Source organism: Anas platyrhynchos, chromosome 7 (assembly GCF_047663525.1).
Source record: "Anas platyrhynchos isolate ZD024472 breed Pekin duck chromosome 7, IASCAAS_PekinDuck_T2T, whole genome shotgun sequence".
In the NCBI taxonomy this organism is placed as follows: domain Eukaryota; kingdom Metazoa; phylum Chordata; class Aves; order Anseriformes; family Anatidae; genus Anas; species Anas platyrhynchos.
Genome location: NC_092593.1, coordinates 34,138,305 through 34,153,119, shown reverse-complemented (window position 1 = coordinate 34,153,119; position 14,815 = coordinate 34,138,305). Strand labels below are relative to the sequence as shown.

General features: G+C 36.3%; 1 protein-coding gene across 14 annotated transcripts in view; it reads right to left on the bottom strand.

Annotated features, from left to right (window-relative positions):
• ZNF804A (zinc finger protein 804A) overlaps nucleotides 1-14,815 on the bottom strand; it is a 448,502-nt gene that overhangs the window by 79,856 nt on the left and 353,831 nt on the right. The window lies entirely within an intron of this gene.

Below are 14,815 nucleotides of genomic sequence, written 5' to 3'. Positions count from 1 at the left end.
TCTTGCCAAAGTCTGGCATGTAAATCATCAATCAGCATGAAGAAAGGAAGGGGCTCAGCAGGAGGCCCACTTCAGAAAGTGCTTCAATTCCTGTAATCTTCCCAAGAGAAGTTGGTGAGCATCCAAAACTGCATCTTCCAACCTTCCCCCAAATACAGCAAGACAGCGCAGGGACAGGACCACCTTTAAGCTCCTTACTACCCACACTAAGACAGGATTTGGGCTAGACTGAGGATGTGCTACACAGCTGCTTCAAACTTTTTTTTTTTTTTTTAAAGTGAAGGACAAAATAAGGCATCTTCTTGAAATTCTTTGAAGTGGATTGACATTTTTCAGTGAAGACTGTTGTTAGCTTCACAGCAGGCCTAATTTTTAAATTTAATGTTCTAGCGCATATAAAAAGGAAAGCATCCTAGGGGGATAATAACTTTTAGCAATCAATTGATTGCATATAGCTGCTGCTTTTGCAGGTACCATCTCTTAAAGGAGGTTGTAAAACAGAGAGATCGTAGCCTGCACATGGACAGATTATCTGAGTTTGCAAGAAATCACTACCATCAGTACTATTTGCTGACATGTTTTAGATTTTTTCTTAATATGCGACAAGAAATAAAACAGCAGCAAATGGTCATCAGGGCAGAACACTTCACCTCCATTATACTATCACTCTTCGGTTCTTGTTTCCGTAGTCATTCCTGAACAAAATTTGTTTGTAATTTCACTCATTTTAAAAGTAAGATTGATCTGGACTATTCTAACTGCACAGCTCTACTCAGTCCATTGAGATAGTTTAATATCATACTAATAAGAGAGCCCTTCCCTACACCAACACTTCTTCAGTATTCATGAAGTCCTTTACTTTTGCCTTCTTTTTCCTAAACACACAAATGTATGCTATATACACACACAGAGTAGCACCCCAAAAGGACAAGACATCATTAAAATCTAATAGTGGTGTGTAAGAAAAGCCTGCATCATTATTTTCACGTAAAATATAGTTTCTCAAGGAAAAAAAAAAAAAGTTTTTCTAAGACCCATCTTCAGGTTTACATTAAATAAACATGGCTTAGAAGAGCGATGAGAAATTAAACGGTTAAAGACAATTGTTATGTTAGCATGTAGTTTTAAAATATGTTATATGCAGTGTATGAAATTTGGTGGTTAATATAAGCTTTTTATTTTTATAAAAAAAAAAAGTTTTACATTTATGATATTTTTCCATTGGCTCGAGTTCCCATGTATATAAATAAAATGATGTGTTCATTACAATCCCCATGACTTTTTCATCCATTTTAAATTTAATACTTTCACTGGTCAAAAATGAGCAATACAGAAATACGGAAGTCATTAGGGATGGATCTAATATGAAACCTGCTCCTCTGTCTTGCATCACAAAAGCAGGGAAACATGAACACCTGCTATACCCCACAGATATTGGCAGAAATGATGCTGTAAGCAATACAGCCACTCTCATTTATGAAAAGTGGCTTTCAGGATAAATGCGTATTTGTAAACTAGTTCTTACAAAGCATATTAGCCTGAAAACCAAGACCTATTTTTAAATTTGTATTTATACACAGTGAATTGTGCCATATAGGCAACACACAACCTTGGGAGTGGTAAGTTCACGTGATTTAGAAGCACAGAGCAAATACTAAAAGATTTTCTAGCTTATAAGAAGATTCCTAGAGGTTTAGTGTCAAACCAATTTCTTCCTCTCTACCTCTTGGTGTTTCCAATGCTTCTATCACAACTGGAATAAATATATACATTCTTACTTTTGCACCTGCTACTCTTATCCAGGTTTACAAATTAAAAATAAGGGGTGCCATAGCTCCATATGAACCAAACCCAATAAGTAGTCTTAAAGATGCCCTGGTAATATCTTTGACATGACACCAACAGCTAGATCAAAACGATACACGTATAGGAAGACCTCAACCCAGCCTTTAATCACAATCAATCAGAGATAAGTCTATGTTATTAAAAATATATTGCTCCTGTTTATTCAATTACTTCATCACAAATACACAACATAAGCAGATGAACTTGCATTTAAGAACTCAAGGTTCTGGACAGTTTGAGCTTACTAAGGACAAAATAATCAGTTGCAGATGCTTTCACTTAACATTCAAAAATATCCCATGGGACAGCAAGATTTAATTTTATGGTCATCTGCCATTTTAATGATGTGCTTGTTATAATGCAGAACATCTCTGTCTTACTCGCCTGGTTATAGAAAACATACTAAACTAAATTGGGAATACATTTAGCTGAACTATTGATACCTTTTTCAAGAACAAATAATACATGTCCATGGAATATGAATTATTAGTGTATCTACTTTTTTTTTTTGTATCTACTTTTTTAGTGTATTTACTTTTTGTATCTACTTTTTTCCAGAAACAAAGGCCAGCACCTAGCTATTTAAGCATCACTTAAATGTCAGTTATTCCTACTTTCTTTTTTTCTTCTTTCAATCTTCAATTTTGTGTAAGCTAGAAAATCTTATTCACAAATAATTTTTTAACTTTCTGTAGCATTCTCTTCTATTTGGGATCTGATATAATACAGAAACATTCAGAGTGAGTATGTGTGTTTTGTCTAGAACAACATAAACTATTTCATAGAGGAAGGTAGTGAGCACACCTACAAAGAAGCTGAGCTTTTTACCTACTATTCCCTGTAAGAAAATCTGTGGATCTTAAGTAGCTCTAAATGAAGCCATAAAAGAAGAATTATAATTCATTTGCACAGTATGTTACAGATTAAAACCTTTACAGTGCTTACATAAAAACCCTGATGTCTGCTCAAGATGGTAATGTAACCAAAGCAAGCAAGTAGAAAAGGTCTCTCCAAAGGGTCAAGCATATGTTCATGGACTGCTTTCTGTTCTCTTGCAAAAACAAATATAGTGCTTAGAAGGAAATAAAAATATGTAGAAAATAATCAAGACTACATGAAGTTTGTAATGTGTAGCGGATCAAGACTATAGATTAAAAGAGTATGACTTTTGAAAGAAGATGGGAAAAATGACATACATATGACTATACGTTTCTTTCAAGACCTAAGTAATACTTGCCATATTATAATACTTCATTTGAAACTAAATAGTAGTAGCTCCCCATATTTTTGTCCCAGAATAAACCAAGGTAGGAAAGAGAATCTCTGTGTATAAAATGGACATTTCCTTCAAGTTTTACAAATCCAGTTGGATTTTTTTACAAATCCAGTTGGACCTTACTGCTGTGGCTGGAAACCTAGTCAAAAAAAAAAAAACAAACACAATGACCAAGCCACTTGACCACCATATATGCTCAGATTAATATATGTGCTACCTACATTAGAAATTTATGCCATTTAAAACTCATGATATAATTTTAAGTTTCTTAAACACTGTTATTTTCCCACAAAGAAGCTACTCCTATGAAGATTACTTTTTATTATTATTATTAAGATCTTCTGAGGATAAGAAACAAAGGAACAACATTGGCAACGATCTTCATGCAATACCTCCTCTTCCCACTGAAATAAAGGTGTTTCAGATGCTCACACTTGACAGATGTGTCTGTACGACCTTTCAGAGCCTCTTATGACAAACCATGGCATGCTGCCTTCCAAGTCCAGTCTGACAACATGGAGCCTCATTTGCTCCTGTATAAATTACAAGTGAGAATCCCATATGCTACTACTCATCACAAGGAACTGCCACAAATCAGCATCTGCCTGGCACACGTTGCAGCAGCAGGAATAACAAGATGTGAATCAGACAAAATACAATGACAGAGGCTCTCCCGTACTGCCTCAAAGCAGGGTTATCCCCACTAGCAGCCTAGGGCTCACACGCTTCCCACCTTGCCTCCACTGACCTTGCACGTTACAGTTCATGCTTTTCTACTGGAAGGAAAAGTTAATTTATCTGTTGCTGGGTAGTAAGACTTTAATAACAGACTGTCTTTGTAAAAAACATTTCTATTCCATCTCCACTAAAGAATTCAGCTCAGCTTTGTATCGGCAGCTTCAAACAAACAAACTCCCCTCCCTCAAAAAAAGTGAAAGCAAATATTATTTACTCTACTACAACATGTTGTTGCTCCTGAGTTCTCTTTTCACTAAAACTGATGGTAGGCACAACAGAGAACATTTCAACATTGCCATCTGTCTCCTTGGCACTTCATACCAAGTGAGTCGCTGTCACTTTGATGGTAAATTAGAATTTCCCACCAGATATATTAAGCCAGAGGCTGCTATCAGGTTGCCCTATCTCCCTCACGTCTTCTTCCCTTAAATCTTTTTTTTTGATATTGGACCATCTGAGAGTTTTAAAAACACTTCTACATGATGAATTAAATTGCAGAAAACATCAATGAAATGAATAATACAGGGTCTGAAAAAATCTTATGAAAAAACTTTTAAAGCATTACATTACTTCTACTGCATCGAGGGCATTCTCTCTAGCAGCGGTCCCAGGAAGGCTGGGATTACACTACTTGGAAGAGAAAGAGACACGTGGTAGCTGGACCTGCGGACCCACAGGGAAGTGGGAAACAGTAAAAGGAGGATCAGCCCACAGCCACTGCTTGACCAGCAACACTGTGTCTCAGCATGCATTCCTGAATTTAGCTCCCTTCCAAACTGCTAGGCCACCAGGAAAATAAATCACTGCTGCGTTAAGAGACCTTCTTTCACAACACTGATTACACTCTTGCCTGAAACAATCCAATTGTTTGTTTGAGCTTCAAGTTTTGTACTTTACGATGTATGACTCCACCTGACAACTGCAGTCGGGCTAGGGCTGCACACCTTCCCCTGCAGAACTGCCGGGATGTATCCAACAGGTACCTCAAGGAAACGGAGAACGCCGATGATGCATTTCTGTGGCTGTTGCTGTGATGTGAGCAAAACCAAAGTCATCCTGAAGGCCCATCCATTTTAACACAAGAAATGCATTTCCCAACCTACTTCAAACCAGGCTTTTCCAGTCATGTATGGTCCTTAAAATAATAAGCCCATTCCAATTTCCAAATAAGATACAGTATGAGACTCCAAGTTACTTTAATGGGATGTAGGTTACATTTTAGACAAGGGATCAGGTTGTGAATTAAAAATAAATAAATAAATGCATAAATCCATTCAGAACAAGTAGCAAGAAAGATAAAAAGAGAAAACAGTACCTTGAAAGGACAGGAATACACTCCAGTGAGGGCACTTAAAATAGCAGTGCCAGACCTTGCAGAGCAAAATTATTTATTCTATTTTAATTATTTACTTTGAATTTTGTTCATATTCAAGTGAACTACAGAACAACATGGAATATGCAATATTAAGCTACTTGAAGGGAAAACAGAATGGAACACCAATTTCTAGCCTGATGCTAGGATAAATGCAAGGTAGGGATCAAACCAAGAAACTACCAAAGATTTCTGTTCCTAACTGAACATATAAATGACAATTTCAGTCATCGCAGTCTTTGACTGAAATGCTCTTTTCAGTCTTTCAACTTATTTTCACAACTAATTTAAATTTCTTACAAGGAAAGACAAACAGAAAAGTGTAATACACATAAGAAAATTTGTTTCTAAACATGAAAAAATGGAAGTGATATACCTTAGCATCATTTTATCTAACTAATTCAGAATGGAGAATTTAGGGTACTTACAGATTGTCTTAATGAGCTGAAAGTAATAATAATAAAAAAGCAAATAAATAAATTTCTCATCTGATTCCCACTTCATACAGAGGATGCCCAGACCAAACACACTTGCTTTAGCTGGCTGGTCCTAGGCAGGTAAGCAATTCTACTAACACGAACTAAAAAACAAAACAAAACAAAACAAACAAACAAACAAAAAAACTACTGTATTTGCTATATGTGGGCTGTCAGGAACACAGTTGTCTCCAAAAGACACCTCTCCCCTGACAGATACTGCAATAATCAGTGCAAGAATAAAGCAAAGTTTACCACATAAACCTGTTAGTAAGTGTTATAATCTTTATTTTAGTGTAAACAGCATATGTAATTGTTGATTTGTCTAGGGCTATTATTTATGCAGGCTTCTTTGTGTTCAGAAATTGTTATTAACTCCTTCAGAAGAGGCTGTAAGTGGCAATTGTGGACTTATTTAGACACCCAAGACCACCTTTGCTCATCGACTCAGCCTAGCCTGATAACATTTTTGCCAGTTTGGGACTTCACAACCTATTCTTCAACATATTTACACAGCAGAGGATTTTTCCCCCCATGTTTTGCTACCAAGCATGAAGGTAAGAAACTTAAAGGGCTTGCCTGATGTTTTCACTCAGACAAACTGTTGCAATATAGCCCTGCCAGCACCAAAGGGGAGAAGGGGAAGGGAAAAAGGGGAAGGGAAGAAAGGCAGGGAAGGGGACTCTCCCTTGTGACCTGCAGCTGTGCACTAATGTTTGTCCTTATGGCATAAGGCTCTCTTTGAATCCACTTGCCTGATTCCCTCTTCCAAACAACAGAATATTTCTTTATGCTTTTTCCCCAGGGAAAAAAAAAAAAGTTTTCCCAGATTAAAATAAAAACTAATTTATGAAGTTCAGATATTTGGGCTTTATATTTCAAGTTTCAATCACCAAACTTGACCAACATGCCTTTTGCAGATGAAGTGTTTAACACTATGGAGGGGGTAAGAAATAAATTATTATAAAGCATTATGTCTATGCAGGAAATACCAGGAGGTCTGAATCATCAGCTTACCTAACAACTCAGAGAAACAGCACTCAAAGACAAATGCAAATGAAGTTCAACTTTCTCACAGACATAGTCCACCCTTCATCAGACATAAACTGGACACTTTTCTAACACTGCTCAGCTGATGTGGTCTTAGTTTGTCCTTTTACCCCCCAACACTTGTGCCAGGAAACTTGGCCACAGAAACATATTAAGCTGCCATTATGTCATTGGCTAAGATTACACAGGAAAGTACTGGCAAATACCAGCATTTTCTTTTACAAGATTTTTACTGTTCTGATTTCCATCCTGAAAACAGGAAATGTTCCTCATAAGAACCTTAAGTTCTTCCAATAAGTTGGGTCAAATTTGCATCAGAATCTGAACTGAAGCAATTTAATCATTAGGAACTGTGCGTTTGCCTTCCAATACGCTAGGTTTCAGTTAGGCTGTAACACTCAAAGAATGCAAGAAATCAATGAGCCTCTAATAGAGCCAGGAAAAAAATCTAAGAGGGAGAGAAAAAAATAAAGAAGCAAAACTTCTTCACAATCCTTTCAAGTAACTACAAGATAAAGAAACAATGTTTATTATAATTCTTCAATAAAAATGTTTTTTTTCTCTCTTTCAATAATAAAAATTATTTTTTATTTATAATTGAAGTTAAATAATAGTGGTGTTTGAATCAGCATCATTTGAATAGTTTGTAATCATATTCATTCAATTTGAAGTCATTATTTTTGTCTAGCATTTTGAAATGTGCTCATGCATTCACTGTATCTTTATCCTACACTACTGGCAAAAGTATTGCATTGTTGCTAAATGTTATTACAGCATTTATGCATACAAATGCAGGAACACAAGATGTTTTTGTGCACGGAAAGGTAGATGAAGAAAAGCTATGAAAACCTTTCAGCTTAAAAAAATAAAAATAAAAATCAGTGATTTGCAACAGCTCAGAGCACTAGGCATCCCAGATGTTCAATGCAGCAACCCAACTGCTGGTTCACTGGTTCAGTCACTTTAATAAGTACCTGAAACCTCAACAGAACTTGGTGTTGTAGAACCAAAATAATGTATTTCCCATTTTTCAATGTTTACAAATGAATCAAAAAAACACGCAACACAACCTGTTTATCATATGCAGACGTTATGCAAATTATCATTGAATGATTAAATCTACATCAAGGTTATATTTTTGTGAGTGTAAGTCTATTTCCTTAACTGTACACTCCCATCTTGCAAACTTAAAAAGTTCAATGCTATGACTATTCATGCCCATGAATATGAATGAATGCATACCATTTTTCCTATTTGGCTACAGGTGTCCTGAATCCCATAATGAATGTCTCACCCAAGAACACTGAGAGGATAGCAATTCAGTAATACAGAGAGTCCATGAGATAAAGAACTAATAGTATTTTACTGTGAAATTACTTTTTTTCCAGACAGTATTTCTTTTCATGATGCCTTCACTTGCTAGCTATTCACAACCATTACCACGCTAGAATTCCTCACCTGAAACAGAAAACATCTTAAAACCACAAAGGTCTCATTCTCATTCCTTACAAATCAATAAAACAAACAAACAAACAGAACTTTCCATCTTTGTGCTGACAGCCACATTCATAACGCTAAGCAGGAGAAAGAGGACAGAGAGGACTCAGAGGTCTGCATCTAGCTAAGTAAAACCTCTTCCATAGGCCAGCTGAGACAGTATATGGAGAAGCATTTGCCATAGTAAATGAGAACTGGTGGCTCTGAAAGCACCCGTGTTCAGAGCATTTATAATGATCTTGCAATTGTTTTTAGCCTATTTGTGTTACCAAGGAACTCTCTCTTTCATCTGGTGCTTCTCATCCTTCTCAAGCAGAAGTGGTAGTGCATCAGCTCTAAATTGACACCCCTCTTGCTCACCTTTGCTGTCCTCTGACAATATTAATATTCCTCAGTTGGGATTAAATTTAATTGCCCTATGTTACGATGAAAGGAAATTCGTGATAATTAATATACAAAATAGTGACTATTTTTGGTTGAAAATCATCTACCAAATTTGATTCATTTTGACCTAAACGAAGGGTTGAGAATACTTCAGGCATAACAAACCATGATACCCAGTACTGCATCTCCCCCTTGTCCACAGGATGAGGGCTAAGACTGAATGAGCACAAACTTTCCACAAGGAAGCCAACTTTTCGAGTCCAAACACACATGGGGAAAAAAAATCTTAACCAAAAAAAAAAAAAAAGGAAAAAAAAGCCACTTGACTTTTTCTGACTAACAATAATGTTAACTCATTTAATAAGGCTCTGACATTTGCTTTCAGAACCATCTGGGACCAGAAAATAAAGTTTAGTATCTAGCCTGCAGTCAGACCTATTATTACAAAAACCAGAGACCATTTCTATATGTCATAGGCAGAGTTTTTATGTCCAACGTCTCTCAATAATCTGCTTTCTATGGCATGCTGTTCGATAAATGTGGCGTTCTGGCAAAATCTTTTCTAAACTGCAGTAGATCATTGTAGATGTGTCTTCCGATAAAATGCAATTATATCTCACAGAAAACAGGACCAGGCAGATGCCTCAGAGCAACATATTAGCATCAAGAAACGAGACAAAGGTGGAAAAGGGGATCTGTTACTTGATCTGATTGGGAATGGAAATGCAATGAGTTAAGTTACTTTTTTTGGATTGAAAGTGACTTGTTTAATATGATCCTTTTGACTTCCAAGTGACATAAAGAAGAGTTTTAAATTTCCACAAAGATGCATGTTGCACTTTTTGCCACTATTGTTTCTAACCATAACCACTGGAATTCAGATAAAATTATAGTTTTGCTTATTTAAGCAGAAATTAAATAGTTTCAATAAATACATATATATATGTTTCCTTGTGAAACATATATATATGTGATAATATGTGAGAAAATAAGTGCAGGGTTTAGAAGCATTAACTTGGCAAAATTTGTGAAGACCCATTTTAAAAATTATGTTTATACCTTATTTTATCTACTTAGCGCATTGTTTCCCAAACATTTTTCAGTTAAATATGTCCAAGCATAATCTCATTGGTTAGATAAATCACTAATCGGATTACTATCAACTCTCATTATAATCCATGTTGATGCAGTCAGAATTTCCTGTTCTATCAAAAAAAAAATTAATTAATTGAAATCTAGACAAACATGGCTTAACAAAATAATCACAATCAGTATGAAATTTCTGGACAGCATGACGACTTCCAGACTAATTGGCACACGAACAATGCAATTTACTTATCACAGGCAAACACCCCATGCCTAAATTCTCCTTGCTCGCCTGTCAGTTGTACAGAGTACAGCAATATGGTGGTAGGAAGAAAAATCTTTAGAAAACCACATTCTCAAGCACACTCTGCCCACATAATATTTTGGTGTGCCATCTTAGGTCATGAGCTAACCATGATAATGCTACCTGGAATCGTATAATGTAAAATAAAACCCCATGCATTCAATTTAGAATAAATTCTTCTAATTTGCTTTACATTTTTAGCAGAACAAACACTGTGACTCTACCGCTCTCCTTCCTCCTTTTCTGTCTCTAAGTGTGTTTTTGTTACACAATTATAGGAATAGAAGTTGATTGTTAGATCTTTGCTCTCTGGACATATTAGAATATCAGCTGGCTGGTGAAGTAAATGCCCATGGAGTGGTTGGATTGTGTGAATTATTAACTATACAGTTATGATTGGAAATGCGTGAAAAAGTCACTTCTTCAATCCCTGATCACTGACAGAGAGCAAAGTTGGAATTCTAACCTGGCTGTCACAGGTTAAAAATGCAGAGACTTTAGAAGACCCTGTCTAAAGAGTGACACACTGCCAAGGTAAGCCTTGTTTCAATTTCCAGCAGTAATTTTTACACCGCAGAGAGCAGCGCAAGCAGTTCTGACCTGCAGCCATCCAAGGCTGCTCTGAAAGGCAAAGCAGTGGAGCTGGGTCACTGTGACTCAGTGCCCAAGCTAATAACCCCTGCTGAGAGCATCTGAAACTCAAAGGCAGCCCCACACTGATGCACATGGACTGCTTGTGGGACCTGACCCAGAATTTCAACATTTAAACACTTCAACATTTAAAAGTCTGTGTGGGTACAAATACTCACGGTAACATTCATCAGTTTGGGGCATGTCCTCGTGAACTGTAGCTATTCCTCACGTTAAAATCTGTACTTACAGCATGTAATATGTTTGGATTATGCTAAGATTGAATATACTTTGACAATTTCTGGTACTAACCTTTAAATAGCTATAGAAGTACATGAAGTTATATGACAAATGAGTATAACATGCTTATCAGATTCAACGCACAACTACTGACACATCGGGACACATTTTTGCCCTCAGTTAAATTCATCATCTCATGCTGAAGCAGAACATCCCTCACACATCAGAACCATCCACGGTGCTTTAAGGGCTGGTGAGCAATTTTGCATGTGGACGTTTTTCTTTTCTTCCCCAGAGTCCTTTAAACATTGGCAGGCTCTTTCAAACCAACCCAGAGACTTTTAAAAACTGTGGGAAGCCAAGATGAGTGGACACTGCCTCACAGCTCAAGTGCATATTTGGAGATGTGACTTTTTCCTGAAGGAAATTCCAGGTTCACTATTATGTGAATAATAATTATGTGCCATGCCCAGAAACTATTAATGCATATATGTATGATTATCTTCACTGAGTTTTGGTGTTCAGACAATTCTTTCATAGAATATCTACTACCTAGTTAATGAATAACACATTATTCTGTAAAAAGTATCTTCTGTATAACACCTAAATGTGTTAGAAAGGTTAATGCAGAATTTTATAACACTCAGGCTGATGACAGAATGTAAAAATGTGATTCTGAAAACCAGAAATGTCAACACATCTCTAAAGACATAAAATGACACAAAATTAAATGTTACCAACTGCTGAGGCTGAAGAAAGGCTTCTCAAAGTTAAGGGATGAAATAAAAATGGAAGAAATCATGTTCTAAAAGCATAATAATCTACTTAATGAAACATCATAGAATGTTTTTTTACAGACATAAGCTTCTAGAAATACTGTTCATTTCCTTTTTACTGAGATAATTTCAAAGAGTCCAAAAATAGAGGGGTCCACAAACGATGATCATTAATCACTCATCAACTTTTTGTAGCTACGAATGTCTGAGCCTCCCCATCTCCTAGCAAATTATAAATCATTCTGTGGAACTTTATTTTTTTTGGAAGGACGTTTTGTAGAATGAATCATGACTGTATATTTAGTTTAATTGCAAAAATAGGGATGCACGTGTGTAGATGCACAGACATACATAGGCATATTCATGACCATAGGGTGTCCCATTGCATAAACACACACAGATTTATGGAAAGTGTACATCTCTGTATATGTGGATAGTTAGACAGGCAAACCTATGCTACCAGATATTCAAAATAAATTACATCCATTAAGTTTTCCTGATGCTCTTCTCAAAATCTCAAGGGAAGGATAGGGTTACTCTGGAAGGTGGAAAAGAGGCAGGGAGAGAGTTACAGTCTTCATTATGCATTGGGATACAAGAATGATAAATGACATTAAAAGAACCACTAACACTTCAAATAAAATGCATAAAAAGTACATAAAATTGGCCCTAGCAAAAGTATCAGTTCAATATAAAATGAGGAGAGTCCTTAACATCCTGGTTTCTCCCAGCTCAAATCACAAGTGATGTCTATCAGGTAGCTTTAGGAAGGTTTTGCAAAACTGGGAAGTTCCAAGGGAAATGGTGTCTACACTTTATCAACATCAATAACAGTCAGCTACACAGTCATCTTTATCACCCTACTGATTTCTTAATTACCAGCATCAAATCTTGAGTTCCTTAGTCTAAAAGCATCAAGTGAAAACCTAACATGTCCAAAGGCTAACATCTGTAGACAACAGCATTGCTCAAAGTGTAAGACTGCAGCGAAGTGTAAAAAGGTAGCTTACATTCCCAAATATTCAGACAAAGACCCACCGGGAGCAGAAACACAGTAATTAGCTGTCAGAGAAAGCCATAGTACACCTTTATTATTGCCTCACTACTGGATCTTTGAGATGCTAAACTAGCCGTGGGAAAATGCCAGAGTGGAGCTCGGACTTGATTTACAAAGGGAATTGTAATGCTGTAGAGTCTTGAAGCCCTGGGCCAATTTCTGATGTCAACTTTGAACTACGCTTGCCCCAGAATAGGTAGGCAGTGGTTAGTTTTATTCCTAATATTGATATTTTTTCTTCAAATAATTATTGGATGCATCTAGGTTGTAAGTGGCACTTATCAAACCAGCTACTAGGTGTTTATTTTGTTTGTTTCCCAGACCATATCTGTGGACAGATATGGCAGAAACACAAAAAGACGAGTCTCTATTCTTTCAAGGCAGTTCCTATAGAAAGTATAAAATATGCTCCTTTGCACTATAATTATCACATTTTAATGACTGTGTTCCTAGCAGACATTCAGGAAACGTGGAAGCCAATTTGGCCCTCTTCCTTTATGACTTTAAGTTAATCAAAACAAAATCGCAGCCAAATGGAACAGACCAGTTAATAAAGCTCATCTACCTTGCCCTGAAAGAGCTCTACTTGAAATTCAGACTTACTTGTTCATATCAAATCTCTGATAATGAGCATGGATATGTTTATCATTCTGTGACAGAAATGGAGGCAGAAAGGAGGGAAAAAAAGAGACAAATGATGAAGGTAACATCTCTGCCTGATGTTACTAGTCATTATAATGGAAAATGATGGCGAAACATCTGAAAGACAAATCTGTCCTAAGATATTTAATCCAATTTTTCATTATGTTGGACATTAGAGAAAATTTCATTTCTGCAAGACAAATACAGTATGTGAAAGTATTTTTAGAGACAGACAGAATCAATTTGAAGGAATATGGATATGTACAAACACAGATGTCTGTATCGGTTCCAGGATAGAAAGGGTATTTTAATCTAGCCTATTTCCGATCAACAGCCACCATGCTGAACAGGTCCAGAGAGTAACATTTTTTTCTAGAAAAACACCAGCTATGAGAAGGCCCTCTAAAGCACTGATTGACATTTGTAACAATTAAAAATAAAAATATCCTTTTAATTCTGCACGTTCCTTTCCTCAATAGTGGGCCAGAGGTATGGGTCAGTGGGACACTGCCAGAATTCCAGGGTAATCAGTATTTCAGTGAACAACATAAAAATATAAGGTTTTAACTTCGATTTTGCATGACAGTAGTTTTTTCTTCCTGTTCAAATGTTGTAACTCACAAAACCCAAGAGCAAATAGCAAATGAGTACCAAATAAAACCAGTTGCCATTTAATGCTGCTGATCTAGTCCTTCTCCATAAAATGAAGCTGGGATGCACTATACATACGCAGCTACTAAGATTCTTTCCACAAAGAATATCGTGAAAATCTACTTCAAACTTCTCCCATTAATCAGAGATATTGTACACATGTTCAGATGCAAACACATATTGCAAAGACTAATGCTTTCCTTTTTAAAGGTTCATTTAGACAATCAGTAGGTTTGACAAATATTTGCTTTCTTAGTCAATAATTCTAGGGGAAAAGAGCTAGACACTTATTGCTAACCATAACAAAAGTTTCAAGAGAAACAGTTGCAAGTCCAACTGAAGCAGGACATATTAGTTATTTATCAGAAAAATAAAAATTAAAAGTGGGTATCTTGAAATTTCTGGAAACTTGAAGCACATAGGACAGAGCCCTCTAGTCACAGCTACACTTCCCAAAAGGCTCAGTGAAAAAAATGGATTTCATTTACTAAAAACATATGCTGGGAATGCACATATGATTCTGTTATTGCTCAGGTTAGCCAATCTACTACTATTATGCTGGCATCATATATAGGGCTCTACAAGTTATGGGGATGTATTTCTCTTAAGAAAAACCCTGAATTGTTCACCGTGCCACATTCACAAGTATGTACATTGGTTTATAAAACAGAGTTAAGATGCAAGTTATAGATTATATTGCAGCCACTGCTGTTTTCCATAGAGTCCTACTTCATACAGTCCTACTGTCCTTCTTAGTGTCCTCCTTTATTCAGTTTTGGTCCACACAGATT